Source organism: Acinonyx jubatus, chromosome B2, assembly GCF_027475565.1.
Source record: "Acinonyx jubatus isolate Ajub_Pintada_27869175 chromosome B2, VMU_Ajub_asm_v1.0, whole genome shotgun sequence".
Classification (NCBI taxonomy): Eukaryota; Metazoa; Chordata; class Mammalia; order Carnivora; family Felidae; genus Acinonyx; species Acinonyx jubatus.
In genome coordinates this window covers 50,710,064-50,723,412 of record NC_069385.1, presented here as the reverse complement: position 1 = coordinate 50,723,412, position 13,349 = coordinate 50,710,064, and the positions used below count along the sequence as shown (strand labels likewise).

The 13,349-nt window shown below is 41.8% G+C and overlaps 1 protein-coding gene across 5 annotated transcripts in view; it reads right to left on the bottom strand.

The window, feature by feature from the left end:
• FYN (FYN proto-oncogene, Src family tyrosine kinase) overlaps positions 1-13,349 on the bottom strand; it is a 213,753-nt gene that overhangs the window by 127,206 nt on the left and 73,198 nt on the right. The window contains exon 1 of one of the 5 annotated variants that reach the window (XM_015065371.3): positions 7,926-8,539. The exons of the other annotated variants lie outside the window; for them this stretch is intronic. The gene's annotated coding sequence lies outside the window, so the exon portion shown is untranslated. Of the gene's footprint in view, positions 1-7,925; positions 8,540-13,349 lie in introns of those variants that run through there. 5 annotated transcript variants of the gene reach the window in all.

Genomic DNA, 13,349 nt, shown 5'->3' with positions numbered 1-13,349 from the left:
TATACTTGAATTATTTCTGCCTTGCCCTTATAAATGAAGCTGTTTCTAGGGATCTGCTGTCCAGAGTCTGAACAACTTATGATGCAGGTACAGCTGCTGGACAGGTCCCTGAGCTCTGCCTGATTACTACTCCTGAGACCTTCCAAACAGATACTGTGCAGTGGCTCCTGGGAAGGTCCGTGAAATGCACACAGTATCACAATACTGCCAAGTTCAAGATTAATAATGATGTGTGTAGAGCCCTTGGAGTGTAGGCTGGCTACAATATTATAATCCCAGAATCTTAAGGATGAATGAAATGTTGAAGAATATCTAGTCCAGTAGTTTTAGTGCTATGTTTTTAGTATAAGAACCTTCTGAATTCATACACGTGCACACATTTTCAAGGTTGATACCGAATGCCAATATATTAGATGAAAGTAGAACAGAACAGTCTTGGTTCAAGGGTAAAAGGACTCAAAATGCTACCACCTGGGCCATCCTTCTGGCCCACTTGGCACTTCCATGGAACCCTAATGTTCTAAGAACACCGAAAATCACAAATCTAGTCCCAACTCCCATCCAGCCTCTTGTGTCCGTCTCTTCTAGCCCGAGCACAGGTTTGCCATGCGGCAACATGGGTAAGGAAACACCTCTATCTACCTTTTCTCTACCAAGGACCTATTTTACCCATACCCAGGACCCCACATTATGAGGATTTCACCTCTCATAAAAAACTGCATTTTTGAAGCAGTAGCTAATTTATTTGTCTAGGTCATATTTGGAGTCAGTGACACCTCAACCTAAACCTTAGCCCTGCTATGCTTGGTAAATTCGGGAAAATTCCTGGATAGTGTGAAGTGAAAGTAGAAACCCAGCAGATGCTTGTCTTCTCTTCCTCTGCTTCTTATTTGTTCAAAACAAATCTCCGTCCAAAAAAAAAAAAAAAAATCAAATAACTAGGAATAAATCCAACACAAAACACTGAGAGAACTTAAAGACCTAAATAATAGAGGGTTATGCATGTAAATGAACTGGAAGTCTGTTTTTAAGTCAGTCCCCTCCCCAGACTGAATCTTCAATGCATTTCAATTAAAAAAAAAAAAAAAAAGATAGGTTTTTTTTTTTTTTTCCCAGGTGGAAATTGACAAGTTGATTCAAAAACATATATGGAAATGCAAAGAGCCACAAGCCAAGATAATGTTGAAGAAGAACAACAAGCCTGGAAAACTTACTCTATCAGTTTCAAAATTCATTATAAAATAATAGTAATTAAGACAGTGTGGCATTTGTTTAGGATAAATAGGCCAATAGAAGAAAAAAGAAGGTCCCAAAATAGACCCATACAAAGAGTCATCCAAATTATGACAAAGATGATGCTGAAGTTCAGTAAGTGGTGTTGGGTTCACTGGGTATTGTGGGTTGTGCCTCAGAAAGATACAATGAAGTCCTAACCCCCTCAGTACTTCAGAAGGTGACCCTTCCTTGGAAATAGGATCTCTGTAGATATAATTCATTGAAATGAGGTCAGAGGTTAGGGTGGGTCCTAAATCCAATATGACCGGTGTCCTTATAAGAAGGAAATTTAGACACAGGGTGACATGAGGGGAACGGGGCCATGTGGGAATGGAGGCAGAGATCAGATCAATGCAGCTGCAAGCCAAGGAGTGCCAAGGAGCTAAGACGGATTCTTCGCTAGAGCCTTCAGAGGGAGCACGGCCCTAGCCACCCCTTGATTTTTAACTTCTAGCCTCCGGAACTTCTGAAACAATAATGTTTGTTGTTTGCTCCAGCGCCGAGTGTGGAGCCTGATGTGGGGTGCGATCCTGTGACTCTGGGATCATGACCTGCGCTGAAATCACGAGTTGGATGCTCAACTGACTGTGCCATCTAGATGTTCTGAAAAAAATTCTGTTTTTTAAAAAGTTTTATTTACTTTGAGATAGAGAAGGTGGCGGAAGGCAGAGAGAGAGGGGTAGAATCTCAAGCTGCTGGCAGTGCAGTGTCTGCTGTGGGGCTCAAACTCATGAAACTGTGAGATCAAGACCTGTGCCGAAATTAAGAGTCAGGCACTTAACTGACTGAGCTGCCCAGGTGCCCCTGAAAAGAATTATTCTTAACCTCTACTTTATACCATGCAAAAATGAACTCCACATGGATGGTAGAACCAAATGTGAAAGGTAAAATAATACCTGTAAGAACTCCTGTAAATCCATAAGGAAAAGGTAGACAACCTAATAAAGAAACAGGCAAATACTTGAGAAGAAATTTCACAAAAAAGGACATCCCAATGGCCATTAAACAGATTAAAAGCTGCTCTGGTCATCAAAGAAGAGTAAAATCACAATGCATTGTCTAAAACAACAAAAACATTTGTGAGGATATGGAATAAATGGAACTGTCATACATTCTGATGAGAGTGTATATTGATAAAGACACTGGCAAACTCGCAGTATCTGAAAGCTGAACACACTCATATCCTATAACTCAAGGTCTCTCCATCAAGGAATCTATCCTACACAAATGTTACACATGCTCACCCATTGACATGTAGAAGAGTGTTCTTAGCAGTATTCTTTGTAATAGCCCTGCACTGGAAACAACATAAAAGCCCATGTATAATAGAAGAAGGGTTAAATAAATTTTGGTATAGTTATACAATATTACGCAGCAATGAGAATGAACAGACTCATAACAACATGGAGAAATCTTCCAAATACAATGTTAAGGGGGACACAAGATTACATAGCACAATTTTATTTACACAAAGTAAAATAACAAAATAAACAAAATCAAACAAAATTTGTTTGAAATGTTGTTAGAAATAATGTTGAAATGTTGTTAGAAATAATGCTATCAGTTACGTTTGGAGTGGGTGTGGTTAGGGACTGGGAAGGGGTGTAAGGGGCTTTAGGTATTTGGGGGACATTCTTTCTCCATCTGGCTGCTGTTTGCACAGGAATGTTCGCTTCATGAAAAGTCAGTTATAGGTGCATTTAATTTCTGTACTTTTCTGTGTGAATGTTATACATCAATTAAAAAAAAAATCTTGGTGGTTAATGCAGTGAAACCAGAAACAAAACAGGGCTCTTATAAGTACTGAAAGAAGACAGCACAGCAATCTAATTGAAGCAAGATAATTTAAAAATTTGCTCTGCTAAAAGCTTCAAAAATGCCATTTCATTAAATTGTGTTTTTTATTCACTTAAGATGAGTCTCATGCCAAAGCTCTTGTATTGCCGTATCTCGGGACTGAATGAAGCAAACAGTTTCCAAAATAAAATAATACAAATCATTTTAATTTTATCTGATTTCTTAAAGCAAAAATTTAGATATTAAGACCAATTTTTTCATGTCAATTAAAAAAACAATTTTCTGGGTCCTGGTTCTGGTTTACCATCTGAAGAATCCCTAAACGAGAAAGTCTTGGGGATAAAGGTGTTTTCTTTCTGTGGCACTCAGTATTTCCCTTCCAGAGTCACCACGTGAGATTAGCTCATTCCTGCCAATGGAAGCCACAGCAGTTGAGTCTGCCTTCGCAACCTGGTTGTGGATAAATGTATAATTTCCCCCTGACCATCTAAAATACTGAAAATAACTCCCCGGACACCACTCCAGTCTTTCCCAATTTCTATGGCTCTTCAGATTCCCACTGTGCAATGTCCATGGTCATCAGGTAGAGTCTTGACCTACCTCAGAGCAGCAGCATCATACGGTTGGAGAGAGAATTCTGTCGCCTAGTCCTGGGGGGCAGCTCACCCCCCATCTTCTGCTAGGCCCTCTCCCCCTTCTGGTCAGTGCCTGGTGAGAGGAGAGCTCATCGTCATTCGACACACACTCTGTACAACTGCTCTAGCTACCACTGAAATAAATCCCTTGGAGCAAAAAAACCATATGGTCAGACTTTTGGCTTTCTCAGACAGCTTTGTTCTCTTGGATCCTCCGGTAGGGAGATTTATTTGGGCACTTACATGGCATCCTGAGGCTGTAGGCAGTCCCACAGGAAGTGAAAGATGGCCACACCCACCATGGCCTACATGTTGAGTGGGGAAAGAAACCGCATGAGAAGACTCTGGAGGATGTGGGGCTCCTATGAAGGAAGGAAACCTCACTCACTCTCACCCTGAGAGGAAAGCATGGGGACCAGGGCCCTGGAGCTGTTATCCTCCAACCATCTTGAAGAAACCTGGGCTTTTCTCTGGCCACTACATTTCCCTCAATAGCAACTTCACAAAGGAGACTCCTTTTTAGATGCAAGCTCTGTTGTTTTTGTGCAGACTTTCTGTGCTTATTCTATTCCTAATTTTGCTGCCTGACAATGACTTTGTGGGCACTTTAAGAATGTTTCCACATCCCCAGATAGAGATCCCTCTGGTTAAAAAAAAACAGACAAACAAAACCCTTGCTTTTTAGATATATATCTCTTATCATGAGTAACCACAGAGATTTTTCAGCACTTACATGGACTGAAGAAAACCATCCAGGCCAAATTCCTTAAGAGCCTCTTAGCTAAATGACTTGGCTTTATCAGCTAGGGAAGGGATAGGCAAACTATATCCTGTGGGCCACATCTGGCCCGCTGCCCACTTTTACACAACCCATGAACTAAGAATGGTTTTTACATTTTTAAGTTCTTAGGGAAAAAATGAAAAGAATATTTCATGACATGTGAAAATTATAGGAAATTCAAATTTCAGTGCTTATATGGAGTTGTATTGGAACACAGCCATACCCACTAGTGTACCTATTGTGTCTGGCTGCTGTCATGATACAACAGAGTTGTCTGACAAAGACTATATGGCCCACAAGGCCCAAACTACTTACCATTTGGCTATTTACAGAGATTTGTCAAGTCCTAAGCTCAGGTAACTGTTATGTATTTGTGGAAGGCTGTGCCCTCTGATCTCACTCTCTGTTTTGAGCTTCTGAAGCTGTCTCTGCAATCAGTCAAATGCAAGTCCTAATGCTGGTGCCAATTTCACACTAACCTACTAAACCCACACAACCCACTAGAGCAGGGCCTTTTTCAACCTGCGGTCTGGTAATCAGCATAATGGGCTGCAAAAACCTACTCAGTTTGGTTGTGCCTAGCATTTCTTTGATAAAAGAAAAATATCGAGGGCACTGTTAGGGACTGAATTATTTCCCCCTTGCCATTTCATGTGTTGAAGTTCTAACCCGCAACACCTCAGAATGTAACTGTGTTTAGAGACAGGGCCTTTAAAGAGGCAATTAAGGTAAAATGAGGTCTCAGGGTGGGCTCTAATCCAATATGACCAGTGTCCTTATAAGAGGAGATTAAGACATGCACAGAAGAGCGGATGTCCCATGTGAGGGACAAAGGGCAAAGATGGCCACCTGCAAGCCAAGGAGAGAGGGAATCAAGCTTGCCAACACCTTGATCTTGGACTTCCAGGCTGTGAGAAACTACATTTTTGTTGTTTGAGCCACTCAGTCTGTGTGGCAGCCTAGGCCACCCAATATAGGGGTCATACATAGTATTATTTGGTGAGAAAAAGTTTTTTTCAATCACATATGCATGTGATATGGCTGTGATGTAAAAATGTAGTATATTCTGTGTGTTAGGTCAAAAATAAATTGACAAGCACTACACTGGAGAGACATATACACGTTTGGTACAAAATCACAGAGGGATGCTCTAACTGAGCCAAGACAAAAAAGGGGGAAGAGCCCTTACTGGGCACATGACAGGCACTCTGTGTACATTATTTCATTTCATTCTCACAGTGGCCCTCTGCATGGCTTAAGCTGTATGTCTCCAGCTGACCAACTTAAGTGCAGAGAAGTTAAGTGACTTACACAGCCAGGCCTGACTCCAAAGTTTATGATGTATTACTCCTCATCATGAATCAGTTTGTACTTCCATGTCCCTGAGAACAGGCTGCAGTGTGACGACATTAAGGGATCAAAAGGAAGGGAAAACATTTGTAAATAATCATAGCTGGCACTTACCAAACACTTCCTATGTGCCAGGTACTGTGCCATGCTTTACATAAATACCCCACTTCATCCTTATTAACCACCCACAGAGTAGGTTCTGTTAATCCACGCTTTTCAGCTAAGGAAGTGTGGAAAAAATTAATTAACTTGCCCAAGGTTACAAAGCTGGTAAACTGCAGACCCAGGATTTGAACTCCCATTGATCTGACATTTAAGCTAGAACTCTTGCCCACCCCAACCTCTCCTTTGGCCCGACCATACTTATTGTCAACCTAATACATGTTTGCCGATAATCTCTGCTTGAAGAAAAAAGATGCATACTTTCTGTTCATATGTCCAATAAATGCCAACGGAACACATATCGCCTGCCAGGCCCTGTTCTGAGGAGTAGGGATACAATAATGAACAAAACAGAATTCTTGCCATCATGGTGAACGTTTGGATAAAACTTTAAAAATACAACCACAGCACAGTGACTGAAATCACCCCATGTGCAGGATCACGAGGAGTTGAGATTCAGGTGTGTTAAAGGTGTAGGCCAATGAAACTGAAGAAATGGTAGAAAACAAAGGAAGGTGGGTATGGTTTACTACATAGAAATTTCTGGTAATTGTATTCAATATCTCTTGTGTCCACCAGGTTTACTTATCATGTGGGCATGCTGAGTCTCCAAGCCGACTGGAAATGTTTCAATGGCAGGGGCTATGTCATATTTTAAAATGTCCCCTTTAGTGCTTGACATAGTGCACAGCAGTTTGAATTTATTTACTTGTTTTTAAGTTGTTTTCTTTTTTTTAATTTTTTTTTAACGTTTATTTATTCTTGAGAGAGACAGAGACAGAATGCGAGGGGGTTAGGGGCAGAGAGAGAGAGGGAGACACAGAATCGGAAGCAGGCTCCAGGCTCCGAGCTGTCAGCACAGAGCCCGATGTGGGGCTCGAACTCACGAGCCGTGAGATCATGACCTGAGCCAAATTCAGATGCTCAACCAACTGAGCCACCCAGGCACCCCTTTAAGTTGTTTTCAAGAGAGATGTACACAGGTTACTCAGGGACTTTCAAGGCGGATGTAATGACAACGTTCAGACAGTCCGTGGGTAGTCCCAGTGCAGGATAGATACTGTCACGTGGTATTAAGCATGTGAGCAAAGAATTAAATATCAAACTGGAAGAAGGTAAGCTAAACCAAATGAGATACCAGTACAATGGTCAAGAAATTAGACTGAAAGCCTGGTCACGAGAATGTGAGAGAAAATTACGCCGAGTGAAAGGAAACCAGAGCACGGAGTGTGAAGAATGTAAATATATTAGCGGCAAATATTTTTCTTATGGTTTGTCTTTAATTTTATTTAGGATTTTACATGCACAACAACTTTATGTTTTTAAGTCTGTTGATTTTTTTCATTATGAAATAATCAAGGAGGTAAGCAAATATTCAGATGCTGGAACATTCAATACATGTTATTTGTAATATCAAATGTGAGGAAATTTAATTCCATAGAAATAGGATGGTGAATGTTTAAGTAAATTATGTCTATATGTACAATGTAAAACTCTATAGTTGTTATTTAATGAGAAAATGATCACAATTTAATATTAAATTCAGGATCAAAACCATGTAAATGTATGTATGATGCACATCCTTGAAACAAAAGAGGGGAAAAAATACCAGCTTAACATTGTTTTCTCAATACAGTGTGATTAAGAGATGTTTTAACTTTCTTCTTTACAGCTCACCCAATTTTCTACAGTGAGTTCAATTTTAAAGTCAGCAAAAAAGAATCATTAGAAATAAGCTTAAGTCAAAGAGAAAGTTTGCATATAGTATCTTCATTTGCACATCTCTGACTTGCTGATGGTCTTGGCCACCGGAGGCCTTTGGCCACAGTGGCACAGATGGCAAATTCTGGTAATGTTATTAAAAAAGAAAAAAAAGAAGAAAAAAAGAAAGAAAAGAAAGAAAGAAAAAAATATTTTTTACTCACCTGCAAAGAGGTTTCAAGACAGATTTGGCAGTGGCCAGGGTAGTCACAAGGATGTGATGATGAATTATAATGAATTACTTGGCTTTGACAATACTTTCATTCAACAAGCATTTATTGAGTGCCTGTCATGCTCTAAGCACCCTGTTAGGTACTGGAAGGTCAAGTTGAGTCTCTGGGAACAAGTGACCCATCGGGCTGACACTGAGCCTACACACCCCGACTCTAGCAAGATCCAGCAGCAGGCAGGGCTGGGCAGTAATTGTGCAGGCCTGCCCTCAATCCTCCCACCTCTTCTGGGCCGGGATCTGCGGCCTTGAGAAAGGCTGGCCTGGCCTCCCCAGCGCCAGCCGCCTCATTTGTAAAACCAGGATAATCCTGACCCAGTTCCCAGTGCTGTGGTGAAGAATAAATAAAAAGCATTCTGGGCTTGTTTCTCTCTATTCAGTGCCAGATGGGTTCTACCTGTTAATAGCCAGCATTGCTTCCTTCCTTTGGAAACTGTGTATTTATTCTTTTTTTTTTTTTTTTTTTTAGGGGGGTTAGAAATGAGGTTCTGTGATTAAAGGGATATTCTGTATTTTTCTTCCTCCGAATATCTTAGATTAACAATTACAGAAATGAAAACTTGTTTCTCCACCTCAGACCAAAGCAGAGGAAACTCAAAAAGTTCTTACCAGGTTTGATGACATTCCAAGGACAGAACTAGGTGAGATACTGCTGGTCTTTAGGGAAATAATACAATTATTGCCAGCACTTCAAAACCTAATAAAATTAACTTTTAAAACAGCAACATTTAGGCTAACCAAGTGTTCATCTACGTGTTATAAAATTTAACAGAAATTTCTAAGAAAGACTAAAGGGTACTGAACGGGTGCCCGAATCAGACATAAATAGGAAAATACTTCTCCTCTCCCATCCAAACTGAACTCATTTTCCAAACACTGAGAATGTCCATCTAATTAATGCCCTATTACAGGCAGAAGAAGAGGTAGGGAAGGAGCAGAGAAGACAGAGGGTGAAACACACAGACCTAAAAATGGGGCACACTGGAAGGCTCTCCTTTTTGGCTTTTAAGACGAACAAATAAGCACTGTACAAATACATTCAGCGAGAGAGAAAGCACAGTTCTAACACCTAGTGTGTGAATTTCACGTGAAAGGTTAAGGCTATTTTCAGTTGTTTCTACAACGTCTTCCGATTCTTTGTGTTTCTTCTACCATAGTAAGGACTGGTAAACGGAGGGTTTCAACAGCTTTAGAAATATCTGGACCAAATCCTATCACTTCTCAACTGTTCATTTCAGTGATGTTAGCTGTCGATAACCACACAGGTAGGGCAGGGCACAAAGGGCTCAGGTGAAGCAAGAAACCTCTGTTACTTCTCTCTCCCCTTCCCGCTGCTCTGGCGCCTTGTCCAGTGTTGTTATGCTGAGTCCCAAAGGCTCCAGCGTTCCCCTGATGGAGGGGAGCATGCAGGAGCGGCAGCCAGAGGTTATATCTCCAACGCAGATACTGCCTACGTCAGACAACGCTTGCAACGTCTAGCCTGGATGGGGCAAGGCTGTACAACTGGCAACTGGCATTTATTCCAAAGGACTTGAGCGTGCTATGATGACATGTTCAGTAATTGCTCTATTTCTTAAAAAGAAGTTGTAACAATCGTATTTAAAATGCTTGTTGATGCCCTGTGGGTATGAGTCACTTTGTAAAGCAGGATCAAAATGGATCCTCTGTTACGGGCTCCTGCTGGTTCTTTGATTCTAAACAGTTTTATAAATGTTAATGGGAGTAACGCACACATCAATGAGAGAATAAATTCCTTGGGTTTGGTGGGGCTTCAATTAATGATTTATAATAAGCAATGTAAAATGCTTTCTAATTTTCTTCCAAGTAATGACACACTACCCCAGAAGAGCTGAAAATAAGGCCCGGGTTTCACCACAGGGTGGAGAAGACCGGCAGTGGGTGGCAGGTGGCAGAGAGAAGGCTCTCCGGCTGGTTGGAGGCATGCTGGAGGCTCTGCAGAAGTCCAGGGCGCAGCGCGTGGGAGCGGAGCAGTAGGGACAGACACGACTCACCCAAGGGATGACGGGCATGATGGAGGAAGAGAAAACTCACAAGAAGTGAGCCTGACACAGAAGGAATTTACTATAATCTAAAATGGGAACGACTGCAACCGTGCTTCTTAAATCTGTCACGGGATCATTCTTTTTTTTTTTTTTTTTTTTTTTCCAGAGCATAAGTTAATACTATTCATTGACTTCCAAAAATACCCACCAAGATGGAGATGGGAATTTAAGTTCCAGGGATGATGCAGCAGGATTCCTAATGAATAGGTTGGTTTGCAGTGACATAGAGCTCTGCCTTGAATTTCTGGAAACCTAGCTTCGGATTTAACCCTCTCTTGCCCAGGCCTGCAGGCCTCTTCTCACACCTTCTCATGGGAAACCAAATGCCGATGACTGGTACCCTGTGAGGATGGGGTGAGGTGCCATGAGGGCTAAGGCAGAGTCAAGTATAAATTGCAAATGCCTGAATTCCATCTTTTAGGAAGAGAACAGATTAAAATTTTAATCCAAGAATGTCTTCAGTGTTTTCAGTGTTTGCTGTTCCATACTTAAATCACCTTACACCTCCTTACATTTTATCCTAATGCTTCACTGATACTGAGAACACCACTGCCAACAAATAAGACACCACAGCATCAAAGACCAGTGACAGATGCAAGGGGCATCTGCTCTTAGCCCCAGCAAGTCTGGTGTTAACATCCAGGCTCTGGCAGCAACAGGGCAGCACCTTGCTTGTTTAGCTCAGCGGTCACCTTGGTAGTTTTGGGAGCACTTTGGATTTAAAGGGTTTTGCATCTAAGCATTCCATTGTAAACCACTTCCGCCATAACCAAGGCAGGGGTCCACACATTGTGTGCATTATATGCAGGGTTACACAGCCTTTCAAGGGAGCTCCCCATTTTTCCTGTTAACAGCTGCCTGTATGGAATACAGGAAAACAATTCAGAAGTGCTTATCATGTGTCGTTTAACTGAATATTTATACAGAGAGAAACTTGATGGCTAGGGAAATGAATACCAAAATCCAACAGCACTTTCATACCAGCCACTTAGACGTATCTGGGAATGGCCTCATTCACGCTCCAAATTATCAGAACACTGAGGGGGTCTCTTCCAGTGGTCCAGATCATACTAGAAGAACATGAACCCGTTACAAAAATTGCAAGTGAAGAGAACAAAGTATCAGATACCAACTTAGCCTTCCAGACATTACAAAGTATCAGATACCAACTTAGCCTTCCAGACATTACGCGCGTGCCAAGTTAACTTACCAATGCAATGCTTAACCAGTGACTATCTGCCAAAATCAATGCAGAGTGGGTTTTGAAGAAACTGGGTAAAACTCCTAGATTTCTCAACCACACATGTTTTTCTTGGCTAAGAAACTGTAAAATTTTGGAGAAGATGACCAGAATCCAGCTGAAGTTCCTCTAAGTAAGGAAAATGACAACTAAGGAGCCTAGCTGTTTACCCACTTTTCTCCAGGAAAAAGCCCCATCCGCTTTGAGAACTGTTTTCCGGATCCACCATCTGCCTCAAAAAGGCAAGTTCCCACTGACCTTCGGAGGCCACTGGGAGTTCCAAGGACACACTCCCGTTTCATCCTCTGAGCACTGTTCTGGGTTAATTCACAGTTTTTCAGATTTTCTAAATCAGGTAACTTTCAGGGGTACACATTAATTTGGCTGTTTCAAAAGTATTCATTCAATCACTTTAAATATTTGGGCTTCATTAAAAAAATTCCTTTTCCAAATGATGCTGCTTTTGTGCCTTGACTCTGGACATGAGGTTTCTTTCACCCTATGGATCATTTTTTGAAGTCAACAAGTAACATTAATAAATGTCCAAGAGCCTTTCTTATCCTCAAGCCACCCTGAACTGAGGACCACAGTTTACAAAGCTGACCAGCTCCTGGCCAGTCTCATCAGTCTTCAGCTTTTCAGTTTTCCCATTCTCCCATCGACAAATGGTCAAGCACGATTCTTGTTGACATCAAGGAGGAAAGTAACCCACTTCACAATGTTTTCGGCCGGCTGGGTATGGGAGGTGGAGGCCACAGAGGTAAATGGCTATGGAAGAACCTGAATAACAGGTGTGTCTGCCTAAGGCTCTAGCTGGTTCACCTTGAACATTATCACTCCTGAGATAACAAAACAACAATGTGCTGTGGATAATTTCACTTCTGCAGCAAACAGTGCAATCTGTGGAATTATCTGAAAAAATAATCTGCGAAGGAGCATGTGGAATTTCAGCTTCCCAAAGAAGCCATGCAACATTAATGTGGGACATTTTGCTTTCCAAGAAAACGTTGCAAATATCCGCCATGTCAGGAATGGAGCAAACCACATGAATAGAGAAGAGGGAAAGCATCTTCTTTCCCATAAAATGACCTTCTCCCCTCTAAATAGTTTCCCATGTGCTAATTTGCTGAGAGGATAAGACAGCGTGGACACAGCTACTGGTTCACTGAAGTATTCTTATCCTCATATCCTCAGTTTACATCAAAAGCTGCTAAAGTAAACCAAATAAACTTAAAAAGTACATTTCATTCCCACGTGTTTAGATTTATTTTTGAGACAGAGAGAGAGAGAGAGAGCGCGCGCGCCAGCAAGCAAGCACAAACGGGAAGGGCAGAGAGAGAGAGAGAGAGAGAGAGAGAGAGAGAGAGAGAGGGAGGGAGGGAGGGAGGGAGGGAGAGGGAATCCCAAGCAGGCTCTGCACCATCAGCACAGAGCATGGTGCAGGGCTCGAACTCATGGACCATGAGATCATGACCTGAGCCAAAATCACGAGTCAGCCACTTAACCAACTGAGCCACCCAGGGGCCCCTCATTCCATGTGTTGAAAAGCCAGGAAAAGGCACTGTGGTCCTGAAAATACAGGAAGGCCAAGCTTAAGGATTCAGAAACAAAAGCAAAAACAAAAACAAAAACAGGGTAAAGTCAGGCTTTGGGGAACATCTACATCTCCTGTTACCATAAAGCTCTCAGTCCCTGGAGGATGTGGGGGTGATGCTTTTCCCTAAGTCAGAAGAGACCCCGCCCACTCCACTCTACCCTGAGCATATCTTTCTCCCCAACTGGGCACTGTGGAGGGCTCGGGGAGCTCATAAGCAGACCTCTGCTGACGATTCCCCTATCACATTTCAGTCCAAATAGGAATAAATGTGATTCATCGCAAAACCACTAATAGGTATTTTTAAGCCTGAAGGAAGCACAACTGCAGGTTTTTCTTTCATTCTACTGAGTAGCCAGATTTTGGAAACATACATACCTGCCCCAAATAGCATCTAATGCAGTGAATGGCACAACCTGGATGTTTTGGTCCCTGGTTTTGGTCCCTGTTAACTGGGATATA